The sequence below is a fragment of the Mauremys mutica genome, chromosome 1 (genome assembly GCF_020497125.1).
Source record: "Mauremys mutica isolate MM-2020 ecotype Southern chromosome 1, ASM2049712v1, whole genome shotgun sequence".
Classification (NCBI taxonomy): domain Eukaryota; kingdom Metazoa; phylum Chordata; order Testudines; family Geoemydidae; genus Mauremys; species Mauremys mutica.
Window position 1 is genome coordinate 27,640,402 of NC_059072.1, and position 21,079 is coordinate 27,661,480.

Here is a 21,079-nt window from a genome sequence, read left to right on the forward strand (position 1 = left end):
CCACACCCCAACTCCCTGCCCCAGCCCCCTCCCGCACCCTGAACCCATTTCTGACCCCTAGATAGAGCCATCACCCCCTCCCAACCCCCTGCCCCAGCTCAGTGAAAGTGAGTGATAGTGGGGGAGAGCAAGCCACCGAGGGAGGGGGAATGTAGTGATTGGGGGCGGGGCCTCAGGGAAAGGGCAGGGCCTTGGGGAAGGGACAAGGCTAGGATGTTCAGTTTTGTGCTATTAGAAAGTTGGCAATCCTAGCTGTACCATCTTATCAACCGACTTGCACTGACTCCATCTTATCACCACAACAAACTCTAATTGTTAGATGGTAAGGCTGAAGAAAACACAGTGATGTCCAATTTCAAGCCTTGTTTATTCTGATTTCACTGTCTCCACCAGCCTAGCAGTGATCTCTCTAGGTTGGAGCAGAAGCATATTGATGTGGCAGTGTAGGGAAGCATAATTATACAATGACAACATGCTTCATTTTCTAACATTGTCTGGAGTAAAAGTTGTTAAACTTTTAAAATAGGAACTTCCTTCATTAATATGACTATTTGTACTGTGGTTGCACACAAAGTTCACAAATAAAAGTGGGAGCCCATAGTGCTAGAAGCTGCACAAATATAATAGTATTATTGAGCAGTTAATCTTTGGAATAATATTTTTGAAGAACCACAAAAGAAGTAGAGTATCTTCTAAAAAGCAAACCATGTTCTTTTGTGTCCTGAACAGCTTCTGACTGCTAACAAACAGAAAAGTATTTAGGGCAGTTAAAAAAAAAAAAAGACGCACTGGAAATTAAATTTAACCCATTTTTTTTTCTTGCCAGGTTTAGGATTATAATTAGCAATCACAGCTTTCATCATCTCCACCCAAGGTTTTTGGACCAAAAAAGAATGAGTTAGTAATGAATCAGAAGAGCTTGGCTCAGTTATTAGTTATTTCAGACACATGAAAGCTGTCTAGAAAACTTTTTTCTCACCCTTTAGTACTTGTTCAACAGGAATAATTTTAATTTTTTAGGCTTTTTTCCTCCTCATTTCCTGCATTTCCCACCCAAAGTTTTTAAATATTTGGCCATACAATTAGTACTATTGAGAATCATGGGAAACTTTCTGTGGCAGTGTTAAAGTTATACTTGCACAAATAGCAATGTAGAAGTGAGTCATGTTAAAGAACTTTAGTAGGAATATCTAATATTTTAATTGCATGTAAGTTACTATTTTTGCAGTATATGAATTAATATTTAATTCACTGCTCCATCTACCAGGTCCTGGTCACTCATCTAGAATTCAATGTCTCTGCCATTACATATATATCTGGATTGTGAATGGGAGCAGATTGGAGCTTACAGTTAAACTCATGAGGATGAGAGCTGCAAGAAAGCACAAATTATATTGTTCACCAAGTATCTATCAATCAGAAGCACTGTCCTCAAAAAGCAATGCTTTGCTCTGTCACATCCAAAGAGCCTGCATTCCAGCCACGGTATGGAAGCAGGCAAACTGCAACAATCCGACATTACCCTCACCAGAGAATATGGGTTGGACCAAACACAGTAGAGAACTGGTACCCAAGCTAATGTCACTATAGCCAATCCCCAGCAGCTGTGCAGAAATGTGTTACCTGTGGATATGTCAAAAGGAGCGTATCACAATGCTGTAGCTGCAGAAATGCCACTGCAGCATGCACTGGGGCCTGTAAATGCAAGGGATGTGTTGGCACATAAAAACGTAGGAATGGCCATACTGGGTCAGACTAAAGGTTCATCTAGCCCCATATCCTGTCTTTCGACAGTGGCCAATGCCAGGTGCCCCAGAGGGAATTAACAGAACTGGTAATCATCAAGTGATCCATCCCCTGTCACCCATTCCCAGCTTCTGGCAAACAGAGACTAGGGACACCATCCCTTCCCATCCTGGCTAATAGCCATGGATGGACCTATACTCCATGAATTTATCTAGTTATTTTTGAACCCTGTCATAGACTTGGCCTTCAGAACATCCTCTGGCAAGGAGTTCCACAGGTTGACTGTGCATTGTGTGAAAAAATACTACTTTTTGTTTGTTTTAAATCTGCTGCCTATTTCACTTGGTGGCCCCTAGTTCTTGTGTTATGAGGAGGAATAAATAACACTTCCTTATTTACTTTCTCCACACCAGTTATGATTTTATAGACCTCTATCATATCCCCCCTTAGTCGTCCCTTTTCAAAGCTGAAAAGTCCCAGTCTTATTAATCTCTCCTCATACAGCAGCCGGTCCATACTCCTAATAATTTTTGTTGCCCTTTTCTAAACCTTTTTCAATTCCAATATATCTTTTTTGAGATGGGGCGACCACAACTGCATGCAGTATTAACTGTATTAACCACTGCTATCATGGTCACACGGTGTTACTTCCATCCATAATCTGCACACATTTGATGAGGTTGGTTTTCATCTCTGTCACCTTCCTCAAGAATGTGGGCATACCATAGAATTATACCGGAGCAATATTATATTTTCTGTCTTATCTATCCCTTTCATTCCCAACATTCTGTTCGCTGTGTGGAACTGTTAAATTATTCCTATCTAAACAATGTGTACAACATACAGTAACTGTCTGCACTGGAATAAAAATCATAGAAATTTACTAATTTTTCAAATTTTATTTACATTTTGAACTCCAATTTAGAAGGTGAAATATTCAAAATTCAGCTTGGTAAACTTTTTTTTTCAGGTTAAGCACATTTAAATTATGAAAGATAACTTGTTTAACTACTTTACTCCAAAAAATGCCTCGACATTTTATTTTATAGAAAATGTGCTCAGTCAATAAAAGAAAAAAGTCTGACTCATCCTTGGTTACTATTAGAGGTTGGAATTTTTCTTTAATGTTCCACAGCGCCACATGTTCTCTCTACATATCTTTATTATGTTGATGGATCTTTGAATTCCCCCAAGACTTCTAAAGGTCTCTCTGCTTTGGGGCAACCAGTTTTAATAATATTACACCGTTCTACAGTATCCTTTTCCTTTGTGCAGTGGGGCTGACATATCCTGAGTTTAGAAGATATATTATCAATGATACCCTAGTGTATTTTTATTATAACGAACATGTCAACAGGAGTTAAAAAAATAACACCTGCTTCTTATGTAGATTCAAACTGATGGACCTGAAAATAGATGATATCTTTAGTTAAAAATTGAACAAGTACAACACTATTCACAGGGAACCATGAATGCTCTCAAAGTCAATTTATTCACTCAGTTACATTTAGAAAGAACACAGCAACAGTCTACAGTAAAAATTAAGTGCATAAATGTGGTTCTTACAAATAATTAGAGTATGTAAAAGATTTATAGTAGTGTTATGGGGTACAACTGTAATAAAAAAGAAATGCCAAAATATACCACCACACACAAAGTAATAGTGAAATATACACACAAATACGAACACTTCAAAGGGTATGGTTTTTTTAATACTTTTTTCCCCTCAACACACAGAAGCAATACATAGACTTTGCAGAACTTTTAGACTTGAGAGCAATTTTAGCATTGCTCTCTGTCATCCAGCTACACTGAACCCATGGCAAGATAAATCAAACTTTAGATTGTTGATGCCAAGATCATCTTTTTGCTCCTCAGATCATATCCATCAAGCAGCAACAGACTTTTGCTGTGTTTCAGAAACTTTTAAGGCCTGAGACCCAAATAAGCAATACTTCACTTAGCATCAGAGGGGTAGCCGTGTTAGTCTGGTTCTGTAGAAGCTTCACTTAGCAGTTTATCAAGAATGTGGCAGCAGGTTACTTGTCACAAAAGCCTGAAGAATCTGCCACTTACATTTAGTAACTATGGAAACAGACTTCAAGACATCCATCAATTGTGTGCTGAATAATTCTATTCTTAAATGATATTTTTTTCTCTTTTTTAATATCCTTTCATTAGATATTTTAGACCTATATTCAAGGTATATGATGCTGTTATGGAACACTTGATTTCTGAAGCTACTTTATAAGTCTTCCTGTTGATAAAAGGAAAGCTAAGCTGGATATTGTGAAAGTTTAATGGATCACTTCTGGTTGATTAAGTTTTCTTCATTTGGTATAAAATTCCCATGTTGTGTTCTATAGTGTACTAGGAAGTACAAAATATTATGCTCTTGAAAATGGCAGGTTATGTATGACTAATTATTTGGAGGTTAATGATTTTGGAAGGGTACAATGCCATTCCCAATTAAATCTCATGGAATAGTTATCTCTTATTAAAACTCTAAATAGTAGACATATTTTATGGGACCGTGGGCTAAGGTGTTGTATCCTTTTTCCTTTGTTCACTATTAAAATGTTGTTTTTATACCTAAAGTACACAGAATATCTTTTTATATGTGATAACTGTGGTTGATATTTAGTTCTTCTATGTGTTAATTTTCTTTCTCCTTCCTAATAAGAATACTGAAACTATTTATATTACTCTTCTGAGAGAACTTTCACTTGGTATATAATATATAACTAGTATTGCTCTGATTACCAAGGAAAACAGGGCAGAGTGCAGGGGTGGCATATAATTGTTGGTGACACTATTCAGCTATAAAGTAATCGGGAACATAACTGAATATTTTTAATGGAATTCTTGTATTTGTATCAAATTGCTAACAACATGTACTGCATATATTTAAAAAAATAAGTTAGAAAAGAATATCTGAGAGCATTATAACTAAGGGTCACTTTATACAGTGATTTTTTTTAATTTCCTTTTTATTTCTTAATTTTTTTCAATTCACTTTTCTGACTGTCCCTTGCCTGCTGTATTTATCATCTTCTCTTTGCTTTCAAATACCTGCACAAATCTCCCCCAGCCTACATCTCACATCTCATTTTGTAACTGGTCCCCCCCTTCTCCTTTTCACTTTATCAACAATGGAAGTGTTGATGCCCCTTCATGTCCTTTTCCTCCCAACTTTACAACATTTTCCTCCTTGCCCCTATGCATTTCTCTTGCAAGATTCCCAGGGGGTGTCTCTCCTTTTTTCAGGTTTAAGACCTCTAAGGCAGGGATTGCCTTTATAAATCTAAAGGCAACACGAAAGCAGTGGACATGTTATTCCTTGACTTTAGCAAAGCTTTTGATACGGTCTCCCACAGTATTCTTGCCGGCAAGTTAAAGTAGTATGGGCTGGATGAATGGACTATAAGGTGGAGATAAAGCTGGCTAGATCGTCGGGATCAATGGGTAGTGATCAATGGCTCCATGTCTAGTTGGCAGCCGGTATCAAGCAGACTGCCCCAAGGGTCGGTCCTGGGGCCCGTTTTGTTCAATATCGTCATTAATGATCTGGAGGATGGTGTGGACTGCACCCTCAACAAGTTTGCAGATGACACTAAACTGGGAGGAGTGGTAGATACGCTGGAAGGTAGGGATAGCATACAGAGGGACCTAGACAAACTAGAGGATTGGGCCAAAAGAAATCTGATGAGGTACAACAAGGACACATGCAGAGTCCTACACTTAGGAAGGAAGAATCCCATGCACTGCTGCAGACTAGGGACTGAATGGCTAGGCAGCAGTTCTGCAGAAAAGGACCTAGGGATTACAGTGGACGAGAAGCTGGATATGAGTCGACAGTGTGCCCTTGTTGCCAAGAAGGCTAACGGAATTTTGGGCTGTATAAGTAGGGGCATTGCCAGCAGATTGAGGAACGTGTTCCTTCCCCTCTATTTGACATTGGTGAGGCCTCATCTGGAGTACTGTGTCCAGTTTGGGGCCCCACACAAGAAGGATATGGAAAAACTGGAAAGAGTCCAGCAGAGGGCAACAAAAATGATTAGGGGGCTGGAGCACATGACTTATGAGGAGAGGCTGAGGGAACTGGGATTGTTTAGTCTGCAGAAGAGAAAAATGAGGGGAATTTGATAGCTGCTTTCAACTACCTGAAAGGGGGTTCCAAAGAGGATGGATCTATACTATTCTCAGTGGTAGCAGATGACAGAACAAGGAGTAATGGTCTCAAGTTGCAGTGGGGGAGGTTTAGGTTGGATATTAGGAAAATCTTTTTCACTGGGAGAGTGGTGAAGCATTGGAATGGGTTACCGAGGGAGGTGATGGAATCTCTTTCCTTAGAGGTGTTTAAGGTGAAGCTTGACAAAACCCTGGCTGGGATGATTTAGTTCAGGATTGGTCCTGCTTTGAGCAGGGAGTTGGACTAGATGACCTCCTGAAGTCCCTTCCAACCGTGATATTCTATGATCTATTTTGTACTACACACCACATTATCTGTTCTTAATAATAATTTGAAATACACAAGTGATTTTCATGCACATTAGAATGGACTACTTTACAATTTTGTTCACTTTTTTTAATGTAGTCTCAAAAGGCAACCCACATGCCTTCAACCTAAGAAAACTGATATAAAGATGGCCCTTAAAACTAATATTCCATGCTATGAGGATGAAGTTGCCCCAGAGGAAAAGCACATCCTGATGATTTTTAGAAATGTTTGTTTTGCAATACATACTTGAAAAGAAGGGAAGTTATTTAAGTCATGTTTTCCTATTTATACCCTTAGACACCTGGAGATGTCAAATTAGGTATAACATTCATAAATGAGCCGATGCCAGGAAGCTCTAGGCAGCATAACTCTTTAGAACCTACCTAGTTTTCCAGAGCTGGAGGATACTGGAAAGGATACTTCCATATATTCCTAGCTGGTTTCATATGACCCTCTCTATTTGAGTATTTATGCCTTCTGTCCTGAGCACCTAAGTCCTGTCAATAAATGGAATAACCAATGCAGAGGCCATGAGAAGAAAGAAGCCTCAATACCATGGATACAGCATTTAAAAACTCGATATAGATTTTATTCAGAAAAGTTAACATAATTTAAAAGCTAGAATACAAAAAGGAAATAAAATATCATTACCTTTGTATATGAAACCAATGCATGTTTTTGAGCAGATAACTAAAGCGATTCTACCTGAAGAATTGCTTTTGATTTATACACAAAAAATAACGTATAGATAAGATCTGTAGTTTCTACATAATCAAGCATATAATGTTTGTTTTATTCGTGATTTGAGCTTTTCTCTGTTGTTTCATTCGCTAGACAGATTTTTTTTAAAGAATTAAACAGATGGTCAAACTGAAAAGTAATGTGAAATTTCAAAACCCTGAAATCCCTAGCAAATAATTAGGCTGGAATAAAGCACATTATGAAAATATACATGCAAACAACTAGCTCTATGAAGTAATGCAACGCGCATTAAAATGAAGCCTGCAGCTAAATCAAGCCAATGGAGAACACCAAGCACTGGACGGTATAGTGTAGGACAGGGGTGGCCAACCTGAGCCTGAGAAGAAGCCAGAGTTTACCAATGTACATTGCCAAAGAGCCACAGTAATACATCATCAGCTCCTCATCAGCTCCCCGTCCCAGCGCCTCCCGCCCACCAGCAGCCCTGCCAATCAGCGCCTCCCCATCAGCTGTTTTGTGGCGTGCAAGAGTCTCTGGGGGAGGAGCGAATGCATGGCAGGCTCAGCGAGGGGGTGGGAAGGGGTGAAGTGGGGGCAGGGTCTGTGGCAGAGCCAGGGATTGAGCAGTGAGCACTCCCCAGCACATTGGAAAGTTGGCGCCTGTAGCTCCAGTCCCGGAGTCAGTGACTATAGAAGGAGCCGCATATTAACTTCTGAAAAGCTGCATGTGCCTCCAGAACCACAGGTTGGCCACCCTGGTGTAGGCCAAGGCTTTTCTGCAGTAAAACGCAACAGCCATAGTAGGACAGCAGCAGCCATGAGCTAAGAAGCAGGGAGTCACAATACAATATTGGGTAGTTAAGAAGCATTTCTGCCCTACTAGCACCAACAGTGACCAATCAAACAGAAAAATCTTGAGATGTGTAAACAGAACTTTGAAAGATAACACTGTCTAGCAAAACCACTTACCAGCAATTTCGGTTGAAAAGACACCGTTGATTGCTTTTGTCTGTTCTTTAATTTGTAATACTTCATTTGTTTTCCTATAGTTATCACTGTATTCTTTAATTTATTTTTGACAAAATTTAACTCAACTAAGGTGGTGGGGTATGATTGCTTAAAGAATTGTTACATAATGGGCTAAGATTGGTGAAAAATTGGTGTAATGCTTTAGTTTAAATGATTGGTTAAGTAAAATACAAGTTTTAACTATATGAACCAGGGTACAAAAGGAAATTCTTTGGCACCTAACTCCAGGATACGGCCCAAGATCAGAGCTGCCAGACCTCAACACCCTGCAAACTATACTGTGCAGAAGCCGGAGTCCCCACATGATTTAATCTTGACTGGCCATCAAGAAAAGTTTGTCTGCCTTATTGGGAGTGGCGAGCACTGTATGTTTAGCATGTGTATTCTGATGATCAATTATTAATAAATATAGGTTAAGGATATTACTGTGTAAGGCTCTTTCACTGGGAAAAAGTCCCGCAAACCCGCAAAGTTACGCCCTGAGCCCAGGATGGGTAAGGGTGGGTATTTAAATTGACCACGTTTTGCATCAAGCCCAGGACAAATTAACTGGGTTACACCTTGAACCCATGGTATGGTACAGGTGGGGTGCCCTAGATAGTGTGTGGGTCCCAGAAAAATAACTTGAGGCAGATTTTCAAAAGCAGAACACTGGTATGCAAAAGAACAGTTATTTACTAAATACTTCTACTTCTGGCCAATACCTAACAGAGAGAAACAGCCTAGCAGGCAAACATGCTCTTTATAGCTGGTTGTCAACTTTCTCTATCGATTGCACCTTCCTTGCTATGACAACTAGAAGCACAAAATCTTTATTAGGAATGTGGAATTAACAGGTCTTAGAAAACTTGAGATTCAGGAAATCAAAAAGCACATATTTTCCCTGAACACTAAGTTCACTGTGTGGCCTTAGACTTCCAAGGGACTGAAAAAATAGATCAGACTGATCAATATGCAGTCACTAAATGCACAACAATCAACCCTGAATCAGCCAATTAACATGTAACACACTCATTAAGTACATCTCAGATAGAAACATGGTACTAACTGATACATGGAACCACACAATGCTGGGGAGGGAGGCTTTACTACCCTTGCTCCCCATCTTTCTCTCTCTGTCTCACACCCACCCATACCCCTGAAAAAAGTTACATTAGCCAAAAGAAAGCCAAAGTAAGACAAAGCTTTAAAATTTTTCAACCTGTTTGTTACTCATGTGAATGCATCCTGGCCTCATGGATGCTATTATTATTCATTAAAACTACCACATAATGTTCTTGCAGTGTATTGGACTGTATATAAATGGATCTCTTATGAACCCTGTAAAACTGTGTCTAGAGACTTTAGATGGTTATTCCATTTTGCCCCTTTACAGGCTGTAATTATTGTAATTTTGCAAACTACCACTCATCAACTCACCTGAGGTGACTGAAAATTGGCCCTTTGATCTGATAACACTGTGACTGTCACATGGAACCACCTCTGACTGCAGACAGCTCTGTCTCTTTAGAGACCAGGAGGTGACCTTCTACTGGTGTTTCACTATCACCAGGGATATAGAGGGCAGGATGGAAAGATGCAAGCCCTTCCAATTTCCCAAAGCCAACAGCCACGCATTTCTCCTCCCCCTGCCCCCCTCAAAAAAAATAAATTAGCAGCATATGCAAGAGGAGTGTCCAGATATTTTTCCAAAGCTGGTAAAACTTGAGACACTTTTGTAAGGCTGAATTACTGAACCTATGATTCCATGACAGAAAACATGGATTGAAGATCTTTTTTCAAATTTGCCAGAAAATAGTTTTATGGGCACAGATTTTAAAATCTGAAATAATCAGATGTTTGTCTATCTAGACAACCTCTTGGTCAATCTCTCAAGAAATTATTTCAGTTAAATTACTTTCAATCTTTTTCAGGATAATTAATGAGATGGAAAATCTTCCTCTTTTCTTTCATGGGAAGGATCAGCTCTATAAACATGGATATACTGCCTAAGCTGTCATAAGTCTTACAAATGGTCAGATGTGATTTCCCAACTATACTATTCAAAAAGCTTGCGTGCAAGAACAACATTAATCCTAGACTAAGGTTGCCAATAAAGTTACAGAAAGGAGCTCATGCTCTTATATCAAAACCATCCAGTACCCCATCTTAAAGATTGAGAGTTATAGCTAGATCACTCAAGGAGACCTAAAAAAGTTTATGAAGGCTTCATAAAGATTTTATTGCAAATCATTTATGTTATTCTTTACAGAAGCTCCCCGACTTACGCAAGCATTCCGTTCCGGAATGCCTTGTGTAAGTCGAGTTTTGCATAAATCGGGAACATATCTCCGACAATTACGCAAAAAAAAAATTTTTTTTTTAAAAAGATTCTTACGGAACTTTTTTCACAAGTCCAGATTTCCGTAAGTCGGGTTTGTGCAACCTGGAAAGTGCCTGTATTTCATAAATGCTCCTCTGAGGTTAATTTAAACAAATAATCTCATCTGATTCATCCACAACATTAACACAATGGAAAAGGAAAAGTTACCTACTTTAAACTATGCTTTTAGAGAGTGTAGTATCTCTGAAGATCTGCACTGTGAAACTGAACCACTGCTGATCTAGAATCTTCTGGAAAAGTGACCACTGGGTGTGGATGAGTGCTCCCTTATGGAGCTGAATGTTTGGGGTCAAAACAGATATAAAATGTATCATTGATCAAATCAATTCTGATTCCTTTCCCTCTAATTTAAAATGTGAATAAGGACTCCTAAGAAGTAGGGAAAGGTGGGGTTGGGAGAGTAGAGTGTAGATTTATGGAGATGATATACTTGAAAATACAGAGAATGACAAATCTTTCTTTTTACAAGAACTGCTCCTGCAGACCCCATTTTGACAAATTAATCAGCTGTCCAATTCACAAAAAGAACACATTTTGCATAATGGCTCTCACAAAACAAGAATTAAAATGGAATGCCAGATTAAAAAAATATATTCTGCTGCAGGAATTTATGATTAGAACATTAGTGACAGATTTGCAAGTCTGCTTTCAATCAAGTAGAATGTGTCCTCAATCTTTCCTGAATAAGGACAGTAGTCAAATCATAACATGTGAATGCAGTGTAGTTCACTTAGCCTTTAGATACACTCCCCTACTGACTTACTTCAAAAGGCCAGAGAAAAGTCGATTTTTCAAAATGATTTTTTCCTAACTCAAATGGCTCATCTTATCTATATAACTGAACACCCCTAGCTAATTTATGAAAATTTTGAAAGGTGACAGATTTAAATGACAGTTCATGACAACCTCACTGGTAGGTAGAAATTTTGGGTGATGATGGAAGAACCACTTGATGAAAAATTGTAAATGGAGGACCTGCTCTCAAAATGTGTAGCTGAGTCTCTGAGCAGATGTTATGGCAGCTAGAAATGCAGTCTTTAATGCCAGATATATGGTATATAGTTCAATAAATGAATGATGCACTTTCAGTGAAAATGACTAAAGGCCATCTTGACTAAGAAACAGCACACACATTTGATCAAGATGATCAAGTAAAGGAATCTCTGCTATTGTTATTGAATGACAAAATAAAAAGCCTCCTTCATATTAGTACATAAGTCTTTGTTGTTGAAGGCTGACATTACTGCAAAGTAACTTCTTGTTCTTCAGAACATACCCTTGTCAAGTCCTAACAGATTCTGTAGTCCATGCAAACAAATGTAAAAATTCTGGTTCAAAATGAGTATCTAGCCATGATTCTAAGATAAAGTCTCATCCTACCAGTAAGTAAAATGGAAGTTTCCACTTCAGAGCTGGGATATCTGAGAACAAAAACTGATTAAAATGGAGCTTTCTGAAATATATGGATTCTTTTCCTTCTTAACTTGTTTATGATATGAGGGCAAAGTAGTTACAGCTGGAAGGCATCCGGAAAATTGACTCAAATTCAACATGGAGGCATCCAACAAAGAGGCTAGATTACTTCTTGTACACTGTTTTCTTTTGTGGAAAACAGGTCGATCTATTTGCTGAATATGGATTGAGCCACTGAATATATCAGAGAGCACTTATGCTGATCCTGAAATCTGAAACTCAAGTTATCTGTCCAATAAGTTCTACTCTCACCAGTGTCAAGAACTGTTGGAAAAAGTATGCCTCATTCACACAGTCTAACTGATTCCTGGCAAAATCTTTGAGGTGTATGCTCCTCCTTACCTATTCATAAAATACACTGCTGTGGTGCTATCTGTAAAAAGAAAAAAAAAAGAAAAATACTTTGGATAAATAGCTAAAAGATCCTTGAGTTTTGTCAAAAAGGATTTTAATACCAGACACACCACTGAATTGTAGTATATTCATTTGGAGATTTTTTCCCTTTGGGTGAGCACAGTCCATGTATAGTTAGACAACTCATGTGAGCCCCTAAGCCCAGACTTAAGTCATTTGTCACCTCCTCTCCAGATGGGGATAGTTGAGTACCAGAACACCTTTTAGCATAGTCTCTGAAAGAGCTTGCCAGAGAAGAGACTTAGAATATTTTTCAAGACTGATACTTCTGAGTAGATGGCCGTACAAAAAGGACGGTTACTCACCTTTGTAACTGTTGTTCTTCGAGATGTGTTGCTCATATCCATTCCAATTAGGTGTGTGCACGCCGCGTGCACGTTCGTCGGAAGATTTTTACCCTAGCAACACTCGGTGGGTCGGCTGGGTCGCCCCCTGGAGTGGCGCCGCTAGAGCGCCGAATATATACTCCTGCCGACCCAACGGCTCTTCAGTTCTTGCCGGCTACTCCGATAGAGGGGAAGGAGGGCGGGTTTGGAATGGATATGAGCAACACATCTCGAAGAACAACAGTTACAAAGGTGAGTAACCATCCTTTCTTCTTCGAGTACTTGCTCATATCGATTCCAATTAGGTGATTCCCAAGCCTTACCTAGGCGGTGGGGTCGGAGTGAGATGTTGCAGAATGCAAAACTGCTGAGCCAAAGGCTGCATCATCTCTGGACTGTTGGACCAGTGCATAATGTGAGGCAAAGGTGTGGACCGAGCACCAGGTAGCTGCACGACAGATCTTCTGGATGGGTACGTGGGTCAGGAAGGCAGCAGAAGAAGCCTGAGCCCTGGTAGAATGTGCAGTGAGGTGGCTCGATGGAACATGGGCCAAGTCACAGCAGGTGCGGATGAACGACGTCACCCAAGATGAAATCCTCTGGGAGGAGACAGGTAGGCCCTTGATTCGGTCTGCCACTGCGACGAAGAGTTGGGGCGTTTTACGAAAGGGCTTTGTCCGCTCGATATAAAATGCAAGCGCCCTATGACGTCTAGGGAGTGCAATTGTTGCTCCCTTCGCGATGAGTGTGGCTTCGGAAAGAAGACTGGAAGGAAGATATCCTGCTGATATGAAAAGCCGACACCACCTTAGGGAGGAAGGCCGGATGTGGTCACAACTGCACCTTGTCCTTGTGAAACACAGTATACGGTGGGTCCACCGTGAGAGCCCGAAGCTCGGAGACTTGTCTGGCCGATGTAATGGCTACAAGGAAAACTGTCTTCCAGAACAGGTATAGCAGCGAGCAGGTTGCCAATGGCTCGAATGGGGCAGTCATAAGTCTGGTTAGAACCAGGTTGAGGTCCCAGGTTTGGGCGGGGCGGCGAACTTGGGGGTATAAGTGCTCCAAGCCCATGAGGAACCTAGAAACCATAGGGTCTGAGAATACGGAGCGGCCACTCTACCCTGGGTGGAAGGTAGAGATGGCTGCCAAGTGTACCCTCAGTGATGACACCGCCAGGCCCTGCTGTTTGAGAGACCAGAGGTAGTCCAAGATGGAATGGATCGGGACCTTGGTGGGAGTAACATTGTGCGTTTCACACCAGCAGGAGAAACGCTTCCACTTGGCCAGATATGTTAACCGAGTGGAAGGTTTCCTACTACCCAGGAGTACCTGTTGTACTGAGGCAGAGCAACGTAACTCAGATCGGTTTAACCACGCAGGTGCAGGGAATGCAGGTCTGGGTGGTGAAGTCTGCCGTGATCCTGCGTTATGAGGTCTGGGCGAAGAGGCAGGGGAATCGGGTTGGCTATCAACAGGTCTAGCAACATGCTGTACCAGTGCTGTCTGGGCCACGCTGGAGCGATTATGATCAGGTGCGCTCTGTCCCTGCGGAGTTTTAGCAGGACCCTGTGAACCAGCGGGAACGGTGGAAAAGCGTACAGCAGATGGCTCATCCACTGCATCAGAAAAGCGTCCGAGATCGAGCCCAGGGAGAGGCCTTGGAATGAGCAGAACGTCTGGCACTTCCTGTTCTCACGAGAAGCGAAGATGTCTATGTGGGGAAAGCCCCACTTCCGGAAAACAGAATGGATAACATCCAGACGAATCGACCACTCGTGAGACAGGAAGGATCTGCTGAGGCGATCCGCCAGAGTGTTCCGGACCCCTGGGAGAAAGGACGCTACCAGGTCTATCTATTGGGCTATGCAGAAGTCCCAGAGCTGGATGGCTTCCTGACAAAGAGGGGAGGACCATGCTCCTCCCTGCTTGTTTATATCATACATGGCCATTGTGTTGTCTGTGAACAAGGAGACACAACGGCCTCGTAGGTGCTGCTGAAACGCCTGGCATGCAAGGCGGACTGCTCTGAGCTCTCGGACATTGATGTGCAAGGCCAGCTCTTGAGCTGACCAAAGGCCTTGAGTGCGAAACTGAGCAAAGTGAGCACCCCAGCCGAAAGATGAGGCATCCGTCGTCAGGGACACTGAGGGGTGAGGCGGATGGAATGGCATCCCTGCACACACCAGGGAGGGCGTCGACCACCAGTCGAGGGAGCCTAGGATGATCGGGGGGATCGTGATGATCATGTCTATGCTGTCTCTGCTCGGGTGGTATACCGAAGTGAGCCACAATTGGAGTGGACGGAGGCGAAGCCTGGCTTGTTTGGTCACGAATGTGCAGGCAGCCATGTGACCCAGGAGACCTAGGCAAGTGTGAGCCGAAGTTGTCGGGAAGTTCCGTAGACCTTGTATAATTGTTACCATCGCCTGAAACCGAGGCTGAGGTAAGCAGGCTCTGGCAAAATTGGAGTCCAGGATGGCCCCAATGAATTCTGTTCTCTGTGTGGGAATCAGAGTGGATTTCTCTATATTGATCATCAGGCCTAGATGCAGGAATAGGTCCTTGACGATGCCCACATGACGGGTAACTTGGGCCTCGGAGGTCCCTCGAATGAGCCAATCGTCTAGATACGGTAAAACGTTTATCCAGCGGCGGAGGGAGGCGGCAACTACAGCCATGCACTTTGTGAATACTCTTGGGGCTGTAGAGAGGCCAAACGGAAGGACCGTAAACTGGAAATGTTGACAGTTGGCCACAAATCGGAGGTACCTTCTGTGTGGAGGATAAATGGCGACGTGAAATTACGCATCCTTCATATTGAGGGCAGCATACCAGTCTCCAGGATCCAAGGATGGGATGATGGTCCCCAGGGATACCATGCGGAACTTCAGCTTTATCATGAACTTGTTGAGTTCTCGCAGGTCTAGGATAGGTCTGAGACCTCCCTTCGCCTTGGGGATTAGGAAATAGCGGGAGTAGAACCCTTTGCCCCTTTCGTCCTTCGGTACCTCCTCTATAGCTCAGATGGCGAGGAGCGTCCGCACCTCTTGCAAGAGGAATTGCTCATGAGAGGGGTCCCTGAAGAGGGACGAGGATGGAGGGTGGGAGGTGGGGGGCGAAATAAACTGGAGGGGGTACCCAAGTTCCACCATGCGTAGGACCCAACAATCTGAGGTTAGATGGGACCACGCAGGGAGGAAAAAGGAAAGGCGGTTGTAAAAGGGAGGGAACGGATCCTGGATAATAACTGGTACGCCGTCCTCGGGTGTGCCTTCAAAAGTTTGGCTTTGGCCCCGCTGGTGGTTTAGAGGGACCCTGATTTTGGCCCCCTTGGGGCCCTGACTGTCGCCTACGACAGCCTCGGCCATGCCTTCTGCCAAAGTCCTGTCTTTGTCTAGGCGCAGGGTAAGGGCGGTGAGGCTGGGGACGGAAAGGCCGGCGCTGAGTCACCGGTGTGTGCATGCCGAGAGAGCGCATAGTGACCCTGCTGTCCTTTAGGCTTTGCAGCCTAGGGTCAGTTTTTTCAGAGAACAGGCCTTTGCCATCGAAGGGCAAGTCCTGTATAGTATGCTGCAGCTCCGGGGGGAAGGCCCGACACCTGGAGCCATGAAATGTGCCTCATGGCAACACCCAAGGCCAGAGTCCTGGCAGCGGAGTCAGCTGCATCCAACGAGGCCTGGAGGGAAGTTCTCGCCACTTTCTTCCCTTCTTCCAGGAGGGCAGCAAACTCTTGACGGGAGTCCTGAGGGACCAACTCCATAAATTTGCCCACCGCCGCCCAGGTGTTGTAATTGTAGTGGCTAAGCAGGGCTTGCTGGTTTGCTACGCAGAGTTGCAGGACCCCTGCCGAGTACACCTTACTGCCCAGTAAATCCATTCGCCTAGCCTCCTTCGATTTAGGGGCTGGTGCCTGCTGGCCATGGCGTTCCCTCTCATTGACAGACTGGACGACAAGGGAGCAAGGGGGAGGATGTACATATAGGTACTCGTACCCCCTAGAGGGCACCATGTACTTGCGTTCAACTCCCCTGACCGCGGGCGGGATAGAGGCTGGAGACTGCCAGATGGTATCAGCATTGGCCTGGATCGTCCGAATGAACGGTAGGACCACTCTAGTGGGGGCGTCAGCCGACAGAATGTCTATGACCGGATCCTCTATCTCCGAGACTTCCTCCACTTGGAGGTTCATATTGAGTGCCACCCGTCTCAGGAGGTCCTGATGGGCCCTCAAGTCGATTGGAGGAGGGCCCGAGGGGGATGTTCCTGCCACCGCCTCATCTGGGGAGGAGGAAGAAGAAAGGCCGGGGACAAGCGGGTCCTGCATGGGCTCATGCTCCTGGACAACCTCCTGTTCCAGTGGGATCTGGGAGTCCGGTGGCTGAACCGGGGCTTCCTCCGTACCGGTCGGAGGGGGACAGCTAACTGTCACCTCTGGCACCCGGTGCTCTGACGGAACAGAGCGAGATGGGATCACAGGTATGCCTTGGGCCTGGTGGTACGGCCAAGGTGTCCAGAATGACCACTGATGGGGGCCAGGGTCCTGGGCCTGGGGCTCCTGGAAGACTCTGGTGGGCACATCAGAATCACAGTCCTGTGCGTATGAACTGCTCACGTGGGACGACACTGATGTATGTCTGGATGGCCATGGAGGAGCTGAAAAGCCCTGGGCAGAGTCTCCCTCTCTAACTGACGTCGCTCAACGTGGCATCGGGGATCGGTACCGGGAGGCATACCAGTACCGGGAGCAAGATCGGGACCTGTGACCCGAACGGTGCCGGGAGGTCGACTGAGATCTCGAGGCTCGACGTCGGGAGTGGCTACGAGAGTCCCGGTGCCTGGAGCAGTGCTGGGAGCTGGATTGGTGCCGAGTGTACCAGGCCGGCGAACGGGCGCTGACCGGTGCCGTGAGTGCAACCGGTACCGGGATGGAGAACAGTGCCGGGACTGCGAGCGGCGTCGGAACCTGGATCGGCGACGGGACCGAGAACGTCTGTGGGACCGCGATCGTGAACGGTGCCGTTCTGCGGTGCCGATGGAGGATAGTCTGATCAAGGCAGGCTTGCCGATTGACTGTATAACCCGCACCGGCGGTGCCGGGGGTTGAGGCAGCGCAGACTCTGTCATTGCAATCAACTCCCTCGCCATGGAAAATGTCTCCGGCGTGGAGGGAATAGTGAGCTCAACCACGGCTTGCACCAGGGAGCTTTCAGGCACCGGACTCGACGGCTCTTGCGTGGCCGGAATAGACGGTGCCCTGATGTTGTCGGTGCCATGGCAGGTATCGGTGCCGGGCGGTCCGACTTAGTAGAGCGCTCAGGCTGCGGAGCAGGCGGAAGCAGCAGGAGTCTTGTGCTTCTTCGCCCTCGGGGAGAGGGATCGGTGCCGAGCGGACGTCGGTGCCGGCGACGGCCGGTGCTGAGAGGTCTTAGCAGTATCGGCGCAATCTGATGCCGAGGGAGCGCTTCTAGTTGAAGACTGTCCAGCGCTTGGTGCCGAGGGCGGAGGAGTAAGACCTGCCTCCATCAGGAGCTGCTTGAGACGAAAGTCCTGCTCCTTTTTTGTTCTCGGCTTAAAGGCCTTACAAATGCGGTACTTATCTGTTAGGTGAGATTCCCTGAGGCACTTAAGACAGGAGTCGTGGGGATCTCCTGTTGGCATCGGCCTGTGGCAGGCCGAGCACGGTTTGAAACCCGGTGAACCGGGCATAGGCCCCGGCACCGGGTGCGGGGAAGGGGATAATCCCCGAACCTCTCTGAACTATATACACTAACTATACTATAAACGAATAAAGTTAACTACAACTATATAAATTTGAACTATATACACAAGAATTAACGAAAGAACTACGAGTAGCTAGGGAGTGGCTACGAGAGTCACTAAGTCGCGCTCCACTGTTCCAACGACCGACACGGGCGGTAAGAAGGAACTGAAGGGCCGTTGGGTCGGCAGGGGTATATATTCGGCGCTCTAGCGGCGCCACTCCAGGGGGCGACCCAGCCAACCCACCGAGTGTTGCTAGGGTAAAAATCTTCCGACGAACGTGCACGCAGCGCGCACACACCTAATTGGAATCGATATGAGCAATCACTCGAAGAAGTGCATGTTGCACTTAAGTATTAGTCCTCTTCACCACTACCTAGCGGAGTAAAAGGAATCACAAATATGAAGAATACCGCAAAACCCAAATAACTGAGGAAAAATAGAAATGATCTGCTCGGATTTTGATCCAGTAGACATCTAACAACTCTAGGTCTGGAAATCTCCCTCATGAAAAGAGAGCTATTGTGAGTCAAAGACTGCCCCAATTAATATTCATTTCTAGGTTCAAATAAGAACAGATTTTTGTGCATTTTTTCAAAATCCAAAATTTCCAAACTAGAAAGCACATATCTAAAGTGAATTTGAGACCTCTTCAGCAGACTGATTTTCTATTTGCCTGTTATCCAAGTTTGGTTACCTGTGAATATCCAACCTAATGAACATGTGCAGCTACCACAAGCAGGTATTTGTAGAATCCTAGGAGTCATGTGAAGGCCAAACAGCAGAATTCTGCATTGCTGCTTGTTTTCCACATAGACCAGAAATTACCTTCTCTGAGTTCGCTTGATTAAAATGTGAAAATATACATCTTTTTAGTCAAGAGTCACAAATAAATCCTGGGTTCAAAGAATTTGATTCTAGTTATGGAATCTGAAACTCCTGATGTAGTGGTTTAGCTTTCACAGACACCAAATGGGATGTATTCCTACTATATTTTTTGGAATAAGGAAGTAAAAAAAAGTAGAAACTCTTCCTTCTATACTTAAAAGGAACCTCTTCTATTACCTTCAATCCTACAGTGTCAAATCCATTTTGTAGCAAGTTTACATTAAATGGGTAAAAGGGTGAGTGGAAATGGACTGCAAAATCTTTAATGGCCTTATGCAATTAGATTGCCACAGACATCAGTGGAGCCAGGAGTTCACCCATGATATTGCCAAAGTGCCTCACCACAACCCTCTCAATCTTGCTCCAAAAAAGCGAGATGCATAACACCCACATTTAAAAAAATAATTGTTTTCAGTATTTTAAAAGATTGTTTAGCTCTGATAGAGGGGTGTTATATAGTAAAAACATGTAAGCTCCTAGCACTATTTATCCAAAGTATTTTTCTTTTTCTTACTTTTTCTTTTTACTTCTTAATATGATATTTTACATTTGTAAACAAGCATAGTGCAAAAACTTGATACAAAAACAAGAAAATTGTGCCTCATTTAAAAATCTAATTTCAACAATAAAGTTGTCAGAATTAACCCAGACCTGTAGCAAACAAAATAAATTTGAGACAGAATCATAGAACCACAGGGTTACAAGGGACCACAAGGGTCATCTAGTCTAACCCCCTTCCAAGATGCAGGATTTGTTGTGTCTAAACCATCCAAGACAGATGGCTGTCTAGCCTCCTTTAAAAAACCTCAATGAACAACCTTCCACGACATCTCTAGGCAGCCTGTTCCATTCCTGATGTTCTTACACTTAGGAAGTTTTTCCTGAGATTTAATCTAAAACGGCTATGTTGTAGTTTGAACCCATTGCCTCTTGTCCTGTCCTCCATGGCAAGAGAAAATGACTTTTCTCCATCTTTTTTATGGCAGCCTTTCAAGGGTCTGAAGACCACTATCATGTGCTCCCCTTAATCTGCTCTTTTCTAGACTAAACATACCCAGTTCCTTCAGCCTTTGCTCATATGGCTTGCATTCCATCCCTTTGTTCATCCTTGTCACTCGCCTCTGGATCCTTTACACTTTCTCTACACCCTTTCTATACATTTGGCGACCAAAATTGGACACAGCGCTCCAGCTGAAGCGTAACCATCACTGAGTAGATTGGTACTATTACCTGCCATGACTTGCATGCTATACCTCTGTTAATGAAACCCAAAATTGCATTTGCTTTTTTTGCAACAGCATTGCACTGTCAGCTCATGTTGAGGTTGTGATCCAAATTTGTGCATTTGGCTTTTCTTCCCTAAGTGGAGAACCTTACGTTTGTCTTTGTTGAATTTCGTTTTGTTGTCTATAGCCCAGTTCTCCAATTTATCAAGATCTCTCTGAATTTTAGCTCTATCCTCCATAGGTTTGGCAATCCCCCCTAGCATTGTGTCATCTGCACATTTCATCAGTATGCTCTCTACTCCTACATCCAGGTCATTAATGAAGATGTTAAACACCAGACCCAGAACAGTTCCCTGTGGAACCCCACTTGTCCACTGCATTCCCCCTATCCACCAAGTCCGTTACCCTGTCAAAGAAGGAAATCAAGTTAGTTTGGCAGGATTTGTTTTTAATAAATCTATGCTGGATGCTAGTGATCACTGCTTCATCCTCCAGGTATCTGCAAATTGAATGTTTTATACACTGCTCTAGTAGCTTCCCTGGTATGGAAGTCAGGCTGTCTGGTCTATAGTTCGCTGGCTCCTCCTTTTCCCCCTTTATAAAGATGGGCACTACATTAGCTCTTCTCC

The 21,079-nt window shown here is 43.8% G+C and overlaps 1 protein-coding gene across 9 annotated transcripts in view; it reads right to left on the minus strand.

Annotated features, from left to right (window-relative positions):
• The window catches only part of SRPK2 (SRSF protein kinase 2), a 308,919-nt gene that overhangs the window by 153,206 nt on the left and 134,634 nt on the right, over positions 1 to 21,079 (minus strand). Inside the window, exon 2 of one of the 9 annotated variants that reach the window (XM_045029944.1) lies at positions 6,631 to 6,744. The exons of the other annotated variants lie outside the window; for them this stretch is intronic. The gene's annotated coding sequence lies outside the window, so the exon portion shown is untranslated. The remainder of the gene's footprint in view (positions 1 to 6,630; positions 6,745 to 21,079) is intronic. 9 annotated transcript variants of the gene reach the window in all.